This window comes from Xenopus tropicalis, chromosome 2 (genome assembly GCF_000004195.4).
Source record: "Xenopus tropicalis strain Nigerian chromosome 2, UCB_Xtro_10.0, whole genome shotgun sequence".
NCBI classification, from domain to species: domain Eukaryota; kingdom Metazoa; phylum Chordata; class Amphibia; order Anura; family Pipidae; genus Xenopus; species Xenopus tropicalis.
This window is the reverse complement of record NC_030678.2, coordinates 85,559,281-85,577,125: the sequence shown is the minus strand read 5'-3', so window position 1 is coordinate 85,577,125 and position 17,845 is coordinate 85,559,281. Positions and strand designations below refer to the sequence as shown.

The following is a 17,845-nucleotide window of genomic DNA, read 5'->3' as shown; positions in this document are numbered from 1 at the left end:
GCAGGATTCTGTAACATCACTGATTGCCGTGTCATAGCCCCGCCCCATGATGTTGTTTCCCTGCCTCCTCTCCACCCCCCATGACGTCCCCCACCCCCTGTTCAGCTTTCTTAGCTGGCAGAGGTGATGGCCTTCCTGTAATTTGGAGCTTTCTGGACAACGAATTTTCAAATAACAGATCCCATACCTGTGCTTACTGTCACAATAGCCTTGAATATTATGCTTGTTCAAGAAACATGCATGAGTATTGGTAAACATATAAATTTTTGTACATCCAATAAAAATACTACACTTCTAAGGAGTCAAAGTTTGGAAGATTATTCTTATTATAATTTAATTTTATTTATATAGTGTCTCTTTATAGAGATTTACATCATTGTAATTTTAGATTTATTTGGTTTAAGATTGTTTTGATGCTTTGCTTTATAATCAGATAGAGACGATATGACATTTTCAGATAGTTTCAGATATTTTGTTTATTACATGTATGAAATCTATAGTCCAGTTTGGGACCTAGGGCTTGATTTATAAACTATTGTCATTCCTTTAGGATACTAAAAACATATAAACATTAAAGAAAATATATAACAATATATTTTTTTTTTTTTGCTATCTAGCTCATTCAAAAAAAATTAACTATTTTATTAAATAGCAAACTGTGAGAAATGGCATTACTATATTGTGGAGATTTAAGGATGGGGGTTTCCAGAAAGGGGATCCCATACCTGTAGGGTATACATTGTATATTGCTTAGTTTTATTTTCCTATGCATTAATACTTTGTCCTTGAAGAGGCTTTTTTTCATCATTTATTTTAACTTTAGAGAGCAGCTATGGGCATTGGACATGACTTCTGGTTATTATTTTAGCTGAAAACTATTAATGAAGTCAGTGGGCATGTTTCTGCAATAGACTGTGGGGAATGTGATGTCTTACATCAGATTGTAATTTAGATTCAAGTCATGTCTGACCTAGAAATAGGAGAAGCCTCACCCCTATAAGACCTTCCCATTAATCTGCAGTCCCATTGCACATGGGCACTTAGGATGTAGAAGAAAAGTGACTTTGAGGTGGGAAGGACACCTTGCACCAGGACGTTCTATAAAGTTTTACACCTTGAATATGATATAGCGGCTGTACAATGTTTTGGATGTTTTTATAAAGACACAGAAATATATATATATATAATTAGGTCATTTGCGTTAATTTCAACAATAAAAGCAAATGTTTTGACAATGTTTCTCCTTTTACAAATATGCAACACAATGAGGGTATATACAATATTATCACATATTAGAGCTTGGAGGGAAATTATAAATAAGGTCAGAAATATATAAAAATATGTGAAATATGCACAACATGTACAACAGCCTATTGTATATATGGTATTTGATCAGATTTTAGATAAATGGAAAAAGGTCAATGTACTGAATAAAGAATAAAAGGAACATACCACTTATAGACATGTGGTGTTCATATGTCCAGCCTTAAACCTTCCGCTAGGGGATAGATTGCATGTATGTAAGTAAGGGTAGGCAGACAGAAGAATTCACAATCAGGCCAAAGTAAATGAAGTAAAGTTTTACTTTAAAAAAACGTAATGTAATGTAAATGTAAATGAAGTTTTGCACCTTACTACTTAGTCATACAGTAGGCTATAATTGTCACAAGGTATGAAACGTAAGACTTTCTTTTTGGAGATGTTTGTGGAATAAAATGCAAAATGTCACTTCCTTTACTTTGGCTGTTTGAGAGTCCTTTGGTGTGGCTTTCTTTCTCTGCATACACGTCAATTAAATTCCCTTCTCCTGCCCTCTCTGCTTGATTAATCTAATGACCCATTGTTGCCCTGACACAGTTACAGTATATCCCCAGTACATTCAATCATTTAGAAGCTCAGTAAGGATGTGCTGATCTATTCTTCAAAAAAAATAGTTCCTTAATTCCCTGACATGCCCACAAGGTGAAATATTACTCTTTTTCCAGCAAAATAAAGGTTCCAAATATCTCCAAACACTTCCGGGCAGATGGCAAACCATCCAGTTGGAGCCTTTGCCTAGAATAACATCAATGTCCCAAGAGAACACAGTAGTAGAAACAAGAAAACCTGTTCGATCAAAACAGCAGAAGGACAACTGACCTATAGCCAAGAACAGATAGGAGATGTATTTCATAAGTACTATACACAACTCTATAATCTACAGCCTACTTACTCAGGCAACACATCTCCTCCACAAAACACTTGCTTTTTGGATTTGCTTACTAAATTTTTTACTGATGCAAAACTCCCCAAATAACTGATGAAGACAACCAGATCTTAAATGAGGATATCACAATAGAGGAACTTCTTCTAGTACTTAAACAAATGCCAAACGGCAAATCCCCAGGCCCCAACGGCTTTCCCTATAAGTATTATAAAGTTTTTTCACATATCCTCGGCCCATACTTAGTGAAGCTCTTTAACGAATTTCTCCAAGGTACTCCAATCCCAAACACGACGTTGAGCTCATATCTCACCCTTATACCCAAGGAAGGGAAAGATCCTAATTTATGCCCCAATTATAGACCTATTGCACTACTAAATTCAGATCTTAAATTATTCTCTAAGATCTTAGCAAACAGACTTGCCCCCATCCTCCCAAAGTTAATTAACGGAGACCAGGTTGGATTCGTCCAAGGACACCAAGCTGGCGACAATACCAGGTGAACAATTTTACATAGAAGGCACATGTCAGTGGTCCTCTTGAGCCTTGACGTAGAAAAGGCATTCGACCGACGACCGTTTGAGTTGGCCTTACTTATTTTCACTTCTTTCACACCTTTATTTTTCAGGCCCACTCCTGGAGGCCTTGAAAGTGCTATACCAAAGCCCACAACTCAATTAAAATTGCCAGGACAGGCCCATAACGCATTAGTATAACCAATGGCACAAGACAAGGCTGCCCCCTATACCCCCTCTTATATGCTTTAAGTATAGAACCCCTTGCAGCAGTAATCAGAAACTCTCCAGATATCTCAGGGGTCACCCTCAAAAACTCAACTTTTAAAATCCCTCTCTTTGCAGACGATGTCTTGCTGACACTGACTAACCCATTGATTTCTCTCCCAAACCTACAGAAAATCTTAGATATCTATAGCAAATTCTCTAATTATAAAGTCAATGTCAGCAAGACACAAGTATTACCACTCCATATTCCAAAACACCAGTTGCAATACCTTCAGGAATCTTTCCACTATAATTGGCGAACAGATTCGATTTCCTACCTAGAGACACATATTACACCAACATATACAGACCTATATAGACATAACTTTACTCCTTTAATACAGCAGGTTACAGAAATGGTCCAAATATTCCTTATCTTGGTTTGGTAGAATTTCGACCATAAAAATGACTATTTTACCAAAATTTTTATATCTCTTTGAGACTCTGCCCATACCAGTCCTCGCTAAAACACTTAAGCATATACAAACTCTATGTCCCGGTTTTATATGGGGACATCGTAGACACAGGATCCACAGAAGCACACTAACTACACCCTGTAGGTTGGGGGGACTAGGAGTACCTTCATTTGGTAGATACTATGATGCTGCCCACCTCTGACAGCTATACCAGCATGGTCCAACGGCTATCTAACTCAATATGGGGACAGATGGAAAATGCTGAACTAAAAATAGGCCACTTGAACCACTTTATTTCAGCAATTTCACATGGTACGATAGAAAAAGATACCCTTTTATCCTCAACACGACATACCTTATCAGTCTGGTATAGGCTCAGACAGAAATATGATTTGATTTCAGCTAAATCACTTAGGGGCACATTTACTAATCCCCGAATCCCGAATGGGAAAAAAACGGATTGGGAACGAAAATTTAGCAATGTTTTCGTCACCGTCGCGATTGTTTCATATTTGTCACTACTTTTTCGGCGCCGTCACAACTTTATCATATTTTGCATGATTATTTCGTCGTCGTCGTCACGATTTCTTCGTATTGCACTATAGTAAATGGCGGAAAAACCAATCCGAATGTTTCGCGACGGCGACGAAAAAGTCGCAAAAAATATATGATAAAGTCGTACCGGCGACGAAAAAGTTGAGCAAAATACTAAACAATCGCGACGGCAACGAAAAAAATGCAAAAATACCGATCATTACGAAAAAACGCATTCGGACGCTTTCGGACATTCATGGATTAGTAAATGTGCCCCTTAATGTGTTATTCCTAAACAACCCTGATTTCCAACCTGGACTGCACCCCCACTTGATTAGAAAATGGTCTGACTCAGGACTCCAAACTGTGGCTAACTTATTAAACCATTTCACCAAAGAGGTGAAAACATATGAAGAGCTTAAGCAAAAAACCAACCAGAACACCTTAAAAATGTATGAATATCTTCAGCTGAGGCACTTCGCCAAACCATACAGTGATAATGCTAAACTGACCACCTTAACCCCATTTGAGTTAATCACCAAGAGAGGTCTTCCACAAAAAGGGTTGATCTCTAGAATATACCAAATTCTCTCCGAACCCAAGACAAGCACAACCATTAGACACCCCTATATGAGCAAATGGGATTCTAACCTCTCCCAACCCCTCTTGGAGGGAGATTGGTCACTTATATGGGGAAACGCTAAAAAAATGACAACTTGTTCTAGACAGAAGGAACATATTTATAAAATTCTTATGTTCTGGTATCATACTCCAGCTAAACTCCACTCTCTGTTCCTTAACCATCCTCCAACTATGCTGGAGAAGCTGCGACGAGACCAGTACTCTCCCACAAATCTTTTGGTTCTGCCTGTTGATATCTCCACTATGGTTAGAAATATCAGACCTAATTCTAATTTTTTAAAATTATTTCCTTTTTCTCTGTAGTAATAAAACAGAACATTGTACTTGATCCAAACTAAGATATAATTAATCCTTATTATTATTATTATTAACATTTATGTATAAAGCGCCAACATATTCTGCAGCGCTGCACAATAAGGGGGTTTCATACCTTGGACATACAGAGTAACATAAGGGAATCAATAACAATACAAGATTGGAGGCAAAACAATCCTATTGGGTTTATTCAATATTTAAATTATTTAATTTAATTTAGCAGACTTAAGGTATGTAGATCCAAATTACGGAAACATGCCTTATCCTGAAAACCCCAGGTCCCAGGCATTCTGGATAACAGGTCCCATACCTGTATATACAGTATATATATAAATTAAACCATTAAACCAAAAGAAGCTGACCGATTTTTATACAAAAACAATATTGAATGTTAGAAAATCAACCCTGTAATATGCCTTTCCCGAGCAAGACAAGTTATACAGTTAGAGGGGGCTAATCCTTTATTAATAATTTATTAAACCTTCTATCCCAATCACATGCTCACCAGAATTGCAATGGCTTGTATGGCTACTATACAAACACTGATTTGATAAGTTTCAGAATTTTTTTGTGTGTGGGTTATAATTTCCCTGTAATTGCTGCTTTGTGAGGGAAAAATGGACAAGTTCTGGAAAATTATCTTTCTAAAAATCAGTAAATCAGCCCTTAATACAACAGATGAAAATCTCCGAGCCAGACAGATAGATACCATCAGACAAAATTCTAATGCTATAGAATCAGAAAAAAAAAATCTAATGCTATATGCAAGGGCAGATGTAAAAAGCCTTCAAAGGAGCTTTTGTGAGAGACCCTGAAAAGAAGACTGCTAGGAGCTTTACATGGAAAAGAAATCATGAGTAAATTGTAAAAATTGTAAAATGAAAATAAACATTAAATTCTGTGTCTGCATTTATATCCAGTTCTGTTAGTATTTAATGGGGTGGGGGGGTGAGCTTTGTTATTCTTTTTTTTTTTTCAGTGTCTCACTGAGTGATGCCTTGTCCTTTCATTCTGCTCCATTGGCTTTGTATAAATCATGATTTGGCACAGATTGGAAAGGTCACGTTAACACATCTTACTGCTTGCCATCCGGGTCTATTATATGGTGGGAGGTTACACTTTGTATCACCTTAAAACATGGGATAGGCATATAAAAGGCTGTTAATGGCTCACTGTCAATGACAAACTGCACTGTATAAATACACATCTGTCAGAGTCCAATGATCCAAAGTAGGTTCTGAGCCAGATAATGATGCAGAGCTAGAAAGGTTCTGAGTTGAATGGATGACATTTCTCTGCCAGGAATAAGACCAGTAGAGCAGCTAAAAATGAATGAGGTTGAAATTATCAAGATGCACTTATATTTTACACATATGCATTCAACTGTTCATATTTGTTTTGTGGGTTCAGAGTTTTGTAACACAAGTACAGGATCTCTTGTCTATTTACATTATTTCCTTTTTTGTTCTATAATAATAAACCAGTACGTTGTACTTAATGGTAACTAAGCTGCAGAAATTCATACTGGTGGCTAAACAATCCTATTGGGTTTATTAAATGTTTCAATGTTTTTAGTAGCCTTATTGATATGAGGATCCAAAGTATGGAAACCCTTAGTTGGTACAGCATGGTAAATCAGAATTTAAAGTGATACTGACACAAAAAATACTCTTTAAAATATGAATGTACCTTAAAAGTTACCTATAGGTCATGTTGAACATTTTTTCACTTTGTAAGTAACTGTTACTTGAAGTTCCTAAACCTGCCTGTTTTGCCAACTTGACTAACCCTTTTTGGCCTGTCAGCTATAGCTTCTAATGCTAACGGCCTCCTACTGCTCAAATATGGCAACCTCCTCATAGATGGGGGATCTGATGGGTAATTTAAAAGCATCAGGAAAGTACTATACATATAAAATTATAAATAGCAAGCAAGGATAATGTTATGATTGATTTAAAAGGGTTAATTTCTGGTGTCAGTATTATCTTATTCTACTTTTAGAGCTGTCTTTATATTAAAATAATCTTCATTGGACAGGTTTAGAAACATAAAAGTGCAAACTTGCATCCATATTCTTCATTATTATTTTTTATTTATTTCTGTTTAATTTTCTCAAATAGTATGTTGTAAGTTGTACATGACTAATGTGAGTTTTATATGAATGCACCACTTCTATTTATAAAATAATAAACATGTCTAGCTATTCACTGATGTGTTCATGCTGGTTGTGTTCTCAACAATGTAATTTAACTTCCTGTTTACCTTGAGAAGCTCTTGGATTTTATTCAGAACATGAGAGTATGGCTTCTCTGTTTAGGAAATGCACTTAATGCCAAATATTGATTCGTACAATGGACCCTCAATGCGCTGTTCAGAGTGAACCTGGTACTCTTTCTAGTCTGTTTTAGTACTTGAGATTTCTGCCATAAAATGAATCTAATTCTAGCATGATTTTGTACATTTTACTCATGATGTGTACTTGATTATTTACTTCTTTATTATTTTTTTTTCATTCTTCTCTTCCATTTCTTAAGACCGCAAGAAATTGCTGTATTTTATAATGAAGTGTTTTAATTCAGTACCAGATTTAATGGATAGGTGAATTAGTTTCTGATCTATATATTAGCATTAAGAAGGGCATCTATAAATGCAGTGGAAAGTGTAGTGGAACTGGCAATATTAATTTTTTACTATTAGGGGTCATTTAAGAAGATACCAGATACAAGTACAAGAGCACAAAGGAGTGCTGGATAAAAATCTGGCACACACTTGTCATAGACCAGACCCCTGTTGTAACCTCCAACTTCCACACCCTAACATGAAAGAGTTAGGATGGGTGGGGGAAAAGTGAATTCCCTTGCCTGCCCCTCATGAGAACACTGCTATAAAGTCCAAAACATTGTGAATTAAGCCTGGTTTTTGAAATTGCACTCTGTCTTTAAGATGCTAAATGACCCCTACTGTGATTATAGATCAGCAAAATAGGTAAGGACTTTTCTAATTAACAATGACAGTTGCTGTTATGAGTTCAGCAAAAGACTAAATTAGATAAATGTAACCATTATATTGGAGATTGTAATAGCAATCAATGCGTTCATCTTGCATGTGCATGTTGTATCTAAACATAAACGTCAACATTTCAATGTCTCACTCCAAGATCTATAAATGTCAAGTGCTTGGTAAAAAATAGGCCCTTCTTAGCCGACATGCTATGCTGGTGAAATAAAATATGAAACCTGGCCATAATGTGGGATGATTAAAATGAAGATTTACCTATATAAAATGCAGAAGGGTTTCGAAGTAAGGGAAAAAGAAACCAACTGACAGTGGAATAAAGGGAAAGCGTTAATGGTAGAGTAAAGGAAAAGTGAGCAACAGAGAACAGTAGGTGACCTAATAAACTCACCATAGATATGTTGGATATGGAAACTATGCATATGGAAGTTATGTAAATGACAATATATCCATGCTACAAATGGTACAAAATGAATTAATTATAGTCATTAATATTAATGAGGAGTTGTGAACTAATCACCTCCACTAAAAATGTGCTGCACAGTACTACCAATATTGATATAAATATAAACACACATGATAGTTCTTTTTATCTAGTCTGCAATTTAGTAAGCCACAAATTGCCATGAAATATTAGCTCCCACATCAGTTGAAAAAGATGCATACAATTTACAGTATAAAAAACATGTTTTTAAATCTTTTCACAGGATAGACAAAAATAGATTTCTTTGGGTTGGTACATAGCTTATAAGTCCTCATTTAGTATGAGCTAATGTAGAAGAGTGTTTTCTACACACTTACACTCAAAATGATGCCATGAGAAGAATATGTGTTTGTTCTGCAGCCATCTCTATGTTCCTAAAAGGTAGACTAAAATTGCAGGCTACAGTTAGTTATATTCATACCCCCCAATGACAATAACAAATATACCAAAGCCAGGTATAGTGAAAGGAGATATTTTTGTATCCTGTGGTTAGAAAGCGGTAGAAAGTGTTTGTGGATTGTGGCTGATAGAAAAGTAGCGATCCTGTCAATGTTTGATAACATGTCGTCTTCTTGCAAGCATTGTGTTTGGGCCCTTCGGATTTTAAGCTTTGATCTAGCTTTAGATCCAGTAGTCAAAAGCAACCAACGAGCAACTAGTATATACTGTTGCTCTCCTCCATGGGGGACACAGACCAAGGTGAAAAGTCCGAACACCAGTTAGGGTGATATTTTCAATGCATATTTTTTATTTTAGCACACCTGAAAATATGTTGTACAGCCTGAAGGTCAGTTAGGGAAAAACATTTAAGATGTATGTATGTATATGTATGTATACCTTTATTTATAAATCGCTACTTACTGTATGTGCGCAGCGCTGTACAGTAGAATACATGAATGCATTACAGGGGGGTTATTAAGATAATAATAGATAAATACAAAGTATAACAATAAATACATATAAATACAGTTGAAATAAGTTTTTAAGAGCTATAGTTGAATAGCTGATACACAAATGCTTCCAGATACTGTATGTTTAACCATGTGAGCGATAAGTTATCCTGAACAAATTGTGTTTCCTTTAATCAGAAATTGTCTATTGTATTCTTGGGGGCTGGGGTGGTAATACCATATTCTTTAGATACATATTATAATCACTTTTGTGTGCTGCAATTTTTAAGGTTAGGTGGCAAGTATTGTCTGTTTTGTGTACAGTTTCAAAAGCATTACTGAAAATGCTGCAATTCAGCACCTTACATATATTAAGCAATAATCATCAGTGAATTTGAAATGATTATTCAGTTCATGGAAGTTCTGAATATCCGCTTCATGAGCTGCCATATTGGTATTGTCACTAAGGAGAATAAGTATAACTGGCTCTTTGTAAAGTGTTATGGATATAAATTTCCTACCTTTGTGATAAAAATATGATAAAACTGTATTTTATATCACTCAGAAATTGCCCATCCATAGTATCAGCTTAGTTCATTGTCACTACTCATTGACTCCCTTAACCTAAAAATGGCCTGGACTATGTAGGGGATTTCAGAACACTAATGGCATGTCATCCCATAGGACAAACGTGACAAATGTGATTAGGATTGAAATACATCCCTGCAGCTTATTTTTTTTTTTAATGAGTTCAGTTAAGGGGTGATTGGATTGGCTTACAAAAGAAATACTGTAGGTTTTAGTGGATTAACAAAATGTTTAAGTACTCTAGGCTGGTTCTAGTTCTGCTTTTCCTGAGAATTCTAAAGTAATGTTTGCATATCATGTGAAAAATAAAGAAACGTAACCAGAAAGTTTAGCAAGTAAAAGTAATCAATTTATATTAATGTATTAAGGTTAGGGTTAGCCCTGCAATTTCCTTTTATTAGAAATGATCTGGTATCCTTACTCTACCCTTTCAAAAACTTAGATAGAAAACTTCTGTTATCACTGAGTGAAATCCCAGCTAACCATTCTTCATTTCCCTGCCAAACTCTCGCACAAATTACCCAGTGAAAAATTTCCTCTGTATTACTTGTAACAATAGATGTTCTGTTGCCCCAAAGGGACTCTATAATTATAGACCATCATTCATTTTTTTTTTCTGCTCTCACAAATGAAGTTTCAGTTTGAATAGCGGTGAAACATATTAATCACTACAGATTGACTTGAATGACTCTGCTGTTCCCACTCTTGTGTTACTAACGATTTTTATCGCCTATCACAACGTTTGCATAATGGCAGTATGATAGGTGTGTATTGTTAAAGTCCAGAATAATCATTTATATGAGCCATGGACTTTTTAGTTTAAACTATCTTTGTAAATGTCTATAAGAGCTGCTAATGTTTAGATAAACTGTTAAAATCGCCTCTTTTAAATACACAGTTAATATCCAGTTCATTTTTTACAATTATATTAAAATGTAGAAGCAGTAATATAAAAGTTAACAACCTCCCAGTAATAGTACAGAATGTTTTGTAATCAAACTTCAGATACAGGGGCTTGTTTACTAAGATTTACCAGTAAGACCTTTATCACAGTTAATTGGTTGTTGTGGGGAACTGTACTTCTACCATGTTACCATGATAAACAGCCCTACAGAGCTAGAGTTCAGCTACAGTTAAAATAATTCTTTTTTAAATAGTGACAATTGTATGAAACCAAGAACCAGAACAAGTAGGACTTCTGTCAGCTCCCATTTCTTGACAATCTTGTAGATTGTAAGCTCTTTTGGGCAGGGCTCTCTTCACCTCTTGTATTGGTTATTGATTGCGTTATATGTTACTCTGTATGTCCAATGTATAAAACCCAATTATTGTACAGCGCTGTGGAATATGTTGGCGCTTTATAAATAAATGTTAATAATAATAATAATGTAACTACGAGTTGTAGTGTACTAATATCTGCGTGGAGCAACACTATTAATGAAGGTTTAAATTGCCTTTAAAAATGTAGGAAATGCCTTTAAAAATATGATGTTCCTGCATTATAACATCAAGTACACACTACTTCACAACACTGCTGTGAAAGGTTTTTGGCAAAACTTTGTATGCTTTACAAAGCCGGAGGGGTGTGACTAATTCGCTAGACCAGGAGTCCCCAACCTTTTTTACCCGTGAGCTACATTTAAGTATTATAAATTATTATTATTATGGAACAAAATAACCATGGAAAAAAATTCGTCGGAGGTGCCAAATATAGACTGTGATGTGGTTATATGGTAGCCCCAAGTGGACTGATAGCCTACAGGAGGCTCTGTTTGACAGTACACATTTTTTTATGTTTCCAAAACTTTCTTGAGGCCACTGAGAGCAACATGTTGCTCTCAAGCCACTGGTTGGGGATCACTTCTCTAGACCATCCAGAAAAGGAATAGGCTCATAATTGCAATTACTGATCATTCTCACCAGTACTACCTACCTATGGATCCAAAATATAGCTACACCACTGCACCGACTTAAATAAATTACAAAATAAATATAAGTTGTTCTAATTAGGAAAAAATAAGAATTATAGTAATACAGTTCATTAAGAAAAAAAGTAGAATGCAAACTACTCAAGATTCTCTGCAATCTTTTTAACATAATGACTAACCTTAATAGAAGCAATCCTGCTCAAATGAAACAAACAATACATTATAATGTAGGCCAGCACTTGCTCTTACTTCTGTATCTTCTATAATTTCATCTTTTATCATTTCCCCTATCTCTTGCTTTCAGCACAAGGATGACTCACAATTGTACCATTTACATCTCGAGCCTTCCATCCCGTACTTCACTAAAACTCTGTTTACATTCCCATTACATCCTGTAGATATTTATTTCGCTTATTTTCATCAAGAGGCTTTTTAGCTTTAACGTTGTTTCATCTGATTTCTTTAATCTCAGCCATAAAAAAATATTCTAAGCCTTTTAGCGTTTTTTCAAATTGTTTTCCCCTTTCCAAGCAGGGGCTTGATTCAGTTAGGTGCAATAATTCTGCTTTTTTTAAAGAACATATTTAAATGACACTTTTCTTCTACTATTCAAAACCAAATCCAAGGTAAAAGCCATTATTTTCTCCTTTGTGTGCAAATGTGAGCCTAAAAAACGAAATATCTTTTGCAAATATTCCTTTGGCCACACAAAGCAACATTGTTGCTTTTGATTAAATTCCTTGATACTCCCATCAGGTGTTGGGTAACATATTGACTGTCATTTGGTCTATGTTGGATCTCAAACAGTTAGTTCTTAAAATCTGGCTGGGCTGTTGCTTGTGTTGTACATGTAGCTAGTGATTGGTTACCTAAAATCAGGAGCCTTAATCCTCTACAACCCCCTATGCATGATATCAAAATTTAAACTTTGGGATAACCAACAGCATTATAAAAGAATCTGCCTTTTATTTTCCTTCAATGTTTTTACAGAAAACCCTAGGGTGAGCAACTGAACACACAAGAAACGAAGGGTGAGATTTCATCCCTGACTTTCTCCTTGAGGAACCCTCCCTTAAAATGAACTGACACAGTATCTGATTCAGTCTTGGCAATGTCTTAGCCACTGTTAAGTGCATCACTTATAAACCTCTTGTGTCTGCTGAGACTGTAAGCTCAAGTGTAACTGTATTTGTTTCTTTTATGTTCTTGTTCCAATTTGTTCTACAAATATTTGGTTTGTACAAAATTGCACATAATAGTACTATTAATAAAGATGTACATACCATTCATATTCTGTTTCACTTCAAATTCTGTATAAAATGGAAAAACTTCCTATTAGCATGGATTATATTATAAATTTATGTTTACCCACTGGAGTTTAAGGGGGGCATAAACTATCCCAAAAACTTCTTCTAACCTGCCAGCTGTCCAAAGTATGTACCAAAACCCAAGTATGTACCCAAAATCCAATTACAGATGTAAATTATCCCGAATAGCTCAAGTCCTCATGCCTTAATGGGACGAAGCATTGCATGCAATTTTTGTTAACTTTATTACACTGTAGGGCTAGTATTAGGCTGCTTAGGTGTTCAGAGCTAGAAGATTTGTTTCATGCCTTCAAAAACAACTACGCTAAGAAAGAAGAACAATCCAGATGCAAATGGGCAAGGCTGAGGTCTCACTGTAGGATTCACTATACAAAAATCAAATGAAGCATCACTGCTACAGAGTGTTAATGTACCCTTTAAAAGCATAGATAAGATGGAGGTATGGGTATTTTAACCCTATTGAAATACACTGGTATAGTGCAGAGTTTCAGATCAGCATGTATGTTACATTACATTATATGGGATGTTTCTGGACAAAAGTGCTAGAGCACTAAGCTTGAGGGAAAGCTGCCCTGTGCTCCTCCTGCCGTACTGAAAATCTGGTGCAATGAGCAAAGCGCACCATATAAGTAGGCACAGCCAAGCCCTTCCTTTACAGGACCCCTTTGAGGGATTTGCCTTCTGCTGCTCCCTAAATAAAGCACAAGTAAGTTGGCAACTATGGTACATGTGGGGGCACCTATGTGCCCACCCACCTCTCACCAACACAGTGCTGCCTAGAGCAGTCAGCACTGTATTGTGCAAAAAAAAAAGTCAAATTCTGCTTTTTTAATTTGCACACTTTGTTCTACATTGTAAATAACCCCTGTGAAGTTCAAATTGACCTTCTGAATTATTTTGTTTATCTCTAGTTATTGTTTCATTATTAAATATTTCATACTAAAACATGCAATATATTTCTCTTTTTCCCATTATACTATCCAGTTCTTAAAAACCTGTCAAATCATAGGCAATTCAGCCGCACAGATGTCCTCAGTATACTCACAGTGGACTTCAAAAACATGAACAGTTGCTGTCAGGAGGATTTTGCCCTCTTGCTTACTCCTAGAGTCACTCCATTCATTTATAGAAGGATAACATGGCATTAGAGATGCTGTACTGTCTGTGAAAAACCACAGACAAAATTATAGTGGGAAGAGATATGAAAAAGGGCACAGCCTACTTAGAAGGCACTGTTTATAATTAAAACTGTGGGGGCTACCAAGCAAAGTGCAAGAGAGGAAATAAATATGGAAAAAGCAGGCTGTACAAAGCTATTGACATTTCAAACTGCTTGACATGGAAATGCAATGTGCTAATAGCACAGGACAGAGCCTGCTGGACCATACAGTTAGGAAGGAAGAAATGATTACCTGCTACGGCCTTTTTCACCAGGGGAACAAAGTGAGAGCTTTAAACTAATAAGATGTTTGGGGAAAATAAGACCTTTCTAGAGTACACCTTGATATATACTGAGAGATAAAGTGCATGTCTCCTCAGTGCTCCTGCTTTTCATTGTTTTCTAGAGGGGAACACTAGGCAAAATGTATCTTGGTTCAAACTCTTAGGGATCCAATGTGTGCAACAGGCAGTTTAAGGTTGAAAGACACTGCCAGAAATACAAAGATCTTATATGTCAACAGGGATGAGGATAAATCACTGATCTGACAAACTATTAAAAGTTATACAGGTAGCCATAAAGTATTTCCCTTGCATTACTTATATTACTTGTAAACAAATGAAGCAACCTGTTTTAGTATGATTTTTAAAATTCTGGACATTTTTTGGGCCTATTTTGCAATAGTGTTACAAGACACAAGCAAATGTGCATAAAATGGGTCTCTTCTAAAATTAATCACAACTCTATATTAAGAATATTGCATACTGTATGTCTCTATTGTTAGATAGCCACTATACCGTACCTTGTTTTCGCCCTCCCACCAGGACCAGCACTATCTGAGAATATAAACTAGCTCCTTTACATTCACCCACTGTTAAAATATCATCATGTCCTTTTTGCCAAACACATTTAACATATGCAATAGTGTTTTAATGTGCCCACTGACTAAATAAATTATCCTATTTTGAAAGTCAACCAAATTTTCACACTACGTCCCAAGTTTCATGGCCTTGCTCTCCTTATACCAAGAGAACCACTTGACACTCAGCATACAAAATGGCCCAGGTATAATGCTAGCCAGTGTCCACGCATCAACAACACTTTAGGGGTTTGCTTGTGGTAGATGCACCACTAGTTTTCCTGTAGACCATTCATACATACATACTTTTTTGCATAAGAATACATTTACTAATATCTATGAATATATGACAACTTAACATGCAGTTCCATTTGGGATATAGGGGATGATCCAATAACATAAACTTAAGCACTACAACCCTCAATGTACAATTAGCAATTCACTCATAGATATACAGACACAATGCAATGATTAAAAAACTGCTGTTAAAATGAGGTTGCATTACATATAGGGGCGTATTTATTATGCTGTATAAAACTAATTCGCCGAAAGAACGGAGTAAAAAGCTGTGTAAAATAAATGGAAAAGATCGCCATCTGAACGCCGGATATTACGCTGTTATTTTCCATAAGTTCCGGTGGAAGAAAAAACGCATAAAAAATTACACCGTTTTTACACGGTGAAGCCTGGCGATATGTGATGAATTTTCTCGCCGTTTTTTACACAGCATAATAAATATGCCCCATAATGTCACTTGTATAATGATGGTCACAATACTTTTTTGCTTTGTTAGGCTTGCAATCTAATGTCTGGGGTCAGAACCATTCAATAAATTGAATTGCTTAAGGTCTAAAATGCAGAGAGAGCAAATTAGACTTTCCTGTCTGTAAAGTTTTCTAACATAACTAGTCTCTCTACAGTCACTTCTTTCCTCATATGTTTTTTCTTTGTACTCTCTCATGTAACATTATGGTTTGAGCCTCATTTTTTCCATTTCTAGTCTGATATTCTCATTACACAGATACATTTTTTCTCATAATATAACATCACAGATGTGATTCAGCTATGATTCCATTTTGAAACCACTCAGAATCCATCACTTTTGCAGCAGCCCAGCTTGGCTCCACATTTTTCCATGGTGCCTATCCATGCGTTTGAATTTGAAGCATCATCTTCTTTGCAGAAAGAGATGCGTTTTCACAAGCAGGATAAAGCAAAATTTGTCTTAGCATATATTCTGCTTATTCGAACCAAAAAATCTTAAATAGTTCTGCCATGAGCAATTTCACAGTTTCAATCACTCTGCAGAAGAAAACTGTATTTCTTAACTTTTCTTTTTTTCCATTGAGTTGGAAATGGGAAAATATAAAGTAAAACATCCTTGGGGGTCATTTATAAACACTGGACAAATTTGCACCTGGGCAGTAACCCCTGGCAACCAAGCAGACGTTTGCCTTTATTATTCTTCCTGAAGCTGGCTTGAAAAATATCACCGATTGGTTGCTACTGGTTACTACACAGGTGCAAATTTGCCCAGTGTTTATAAATGAGTTCCACTGGCACAATTTTTATATATGATTTACATTTAGCCACTATGCAAGACCTGGGGTCCTATTTCTTAATCGTGGGCCCCTATATGTTGCTGACTGCAACCGCCAGGAATGATTTCACTCTTGATTGTGTTATTAACTCTAAGTTTTAGTTTAGCAACATCTTTACTTGAGAGAACAAAGAGGCCAGTGGCTCTATACTGACTGACCAGAGGATTACCATAAGTAATTGTGCTTACTGTAAGTTACACCCTGTACAGCCAATATCCACCCCCCCCCCCAAAAAAAAAACCCAAAAGAATAAACACATACACCAGTTGTTCTGTTAAGACATGGAGCTCTTAAAATAAACTACCTTCCTAACCTGACATGTTTTCTAGATGCATTTAACAATTTTACTAGAGATGAATGATCCACTCAAGATGAATTCCTTAGAGAACTGACCTTTATTTTTAAAACCACTCTTTTTGCACTTCAAATGGCTATACCACAGATTAATTTCTCTTCTTGTTCATGTATTCAGACTACATTAAACAGTTTAAATGCATAACATAATTCATGAATGTCCATGTTTTCTTTGATCACTCTACAGTTTTTCCTTTTACAGTCCTTATGATCTACAATTAGAAAACTCACTTGATCACTTGATTTCTGCATGGTCCAAAGAATAATTTTCTTCCTTCACTTTGTGAAAATACACAAGTATTGGGTTTCTTCATTGATATTCATACTAGGCAGCATTTTCCCCATACATGCATTAAAGGGCACAGTCCATCAAGTACAACCCATCCAAGTAAACCCAGCACACACAAACCTATACTAACCAATCTATACACTCACATACATAATCTATACATACAAACATTAATACTAACTGTAGATATTAGTATCACAATAGCCTTGGATATTATGCTTGCTCAAGAACTCATCCAGGCCCCTCTTAAAGGCATTAACAGAATCTGCCATTACCACATCTCTAGGAAGGGCATTCCACAGCCTCACTGCCCTCACCGTGAAAAGCCACCTACGCTGCTTCAAATGGAAGCTCCGTTCCTCTAATCTAAAGGGGTGGCCTCTGGTGCGTTGATAATTTTTATGGGAAAAAAGAACACCCTTTATCTGCCTATAATATCCTCTAATGTATGACTTATA

At 36.0% G+C, this 17,845-nt stretch overlaps 1 protein-coding gene across 1 annotated transcript in view; it reads left to right on the top strand.

Moving 5' to 3' along the window:
• The window catches only part of grik3 (glutamate receptor, ionotropic, kainate 3), a 254,320-nt gene that overhangs the window by 98,519 nt on the left and 137,956 nt on the right, over positions 1-17,845 (top strand). The gene's annotated exons all lie outside the window — the stretch shown is intronic.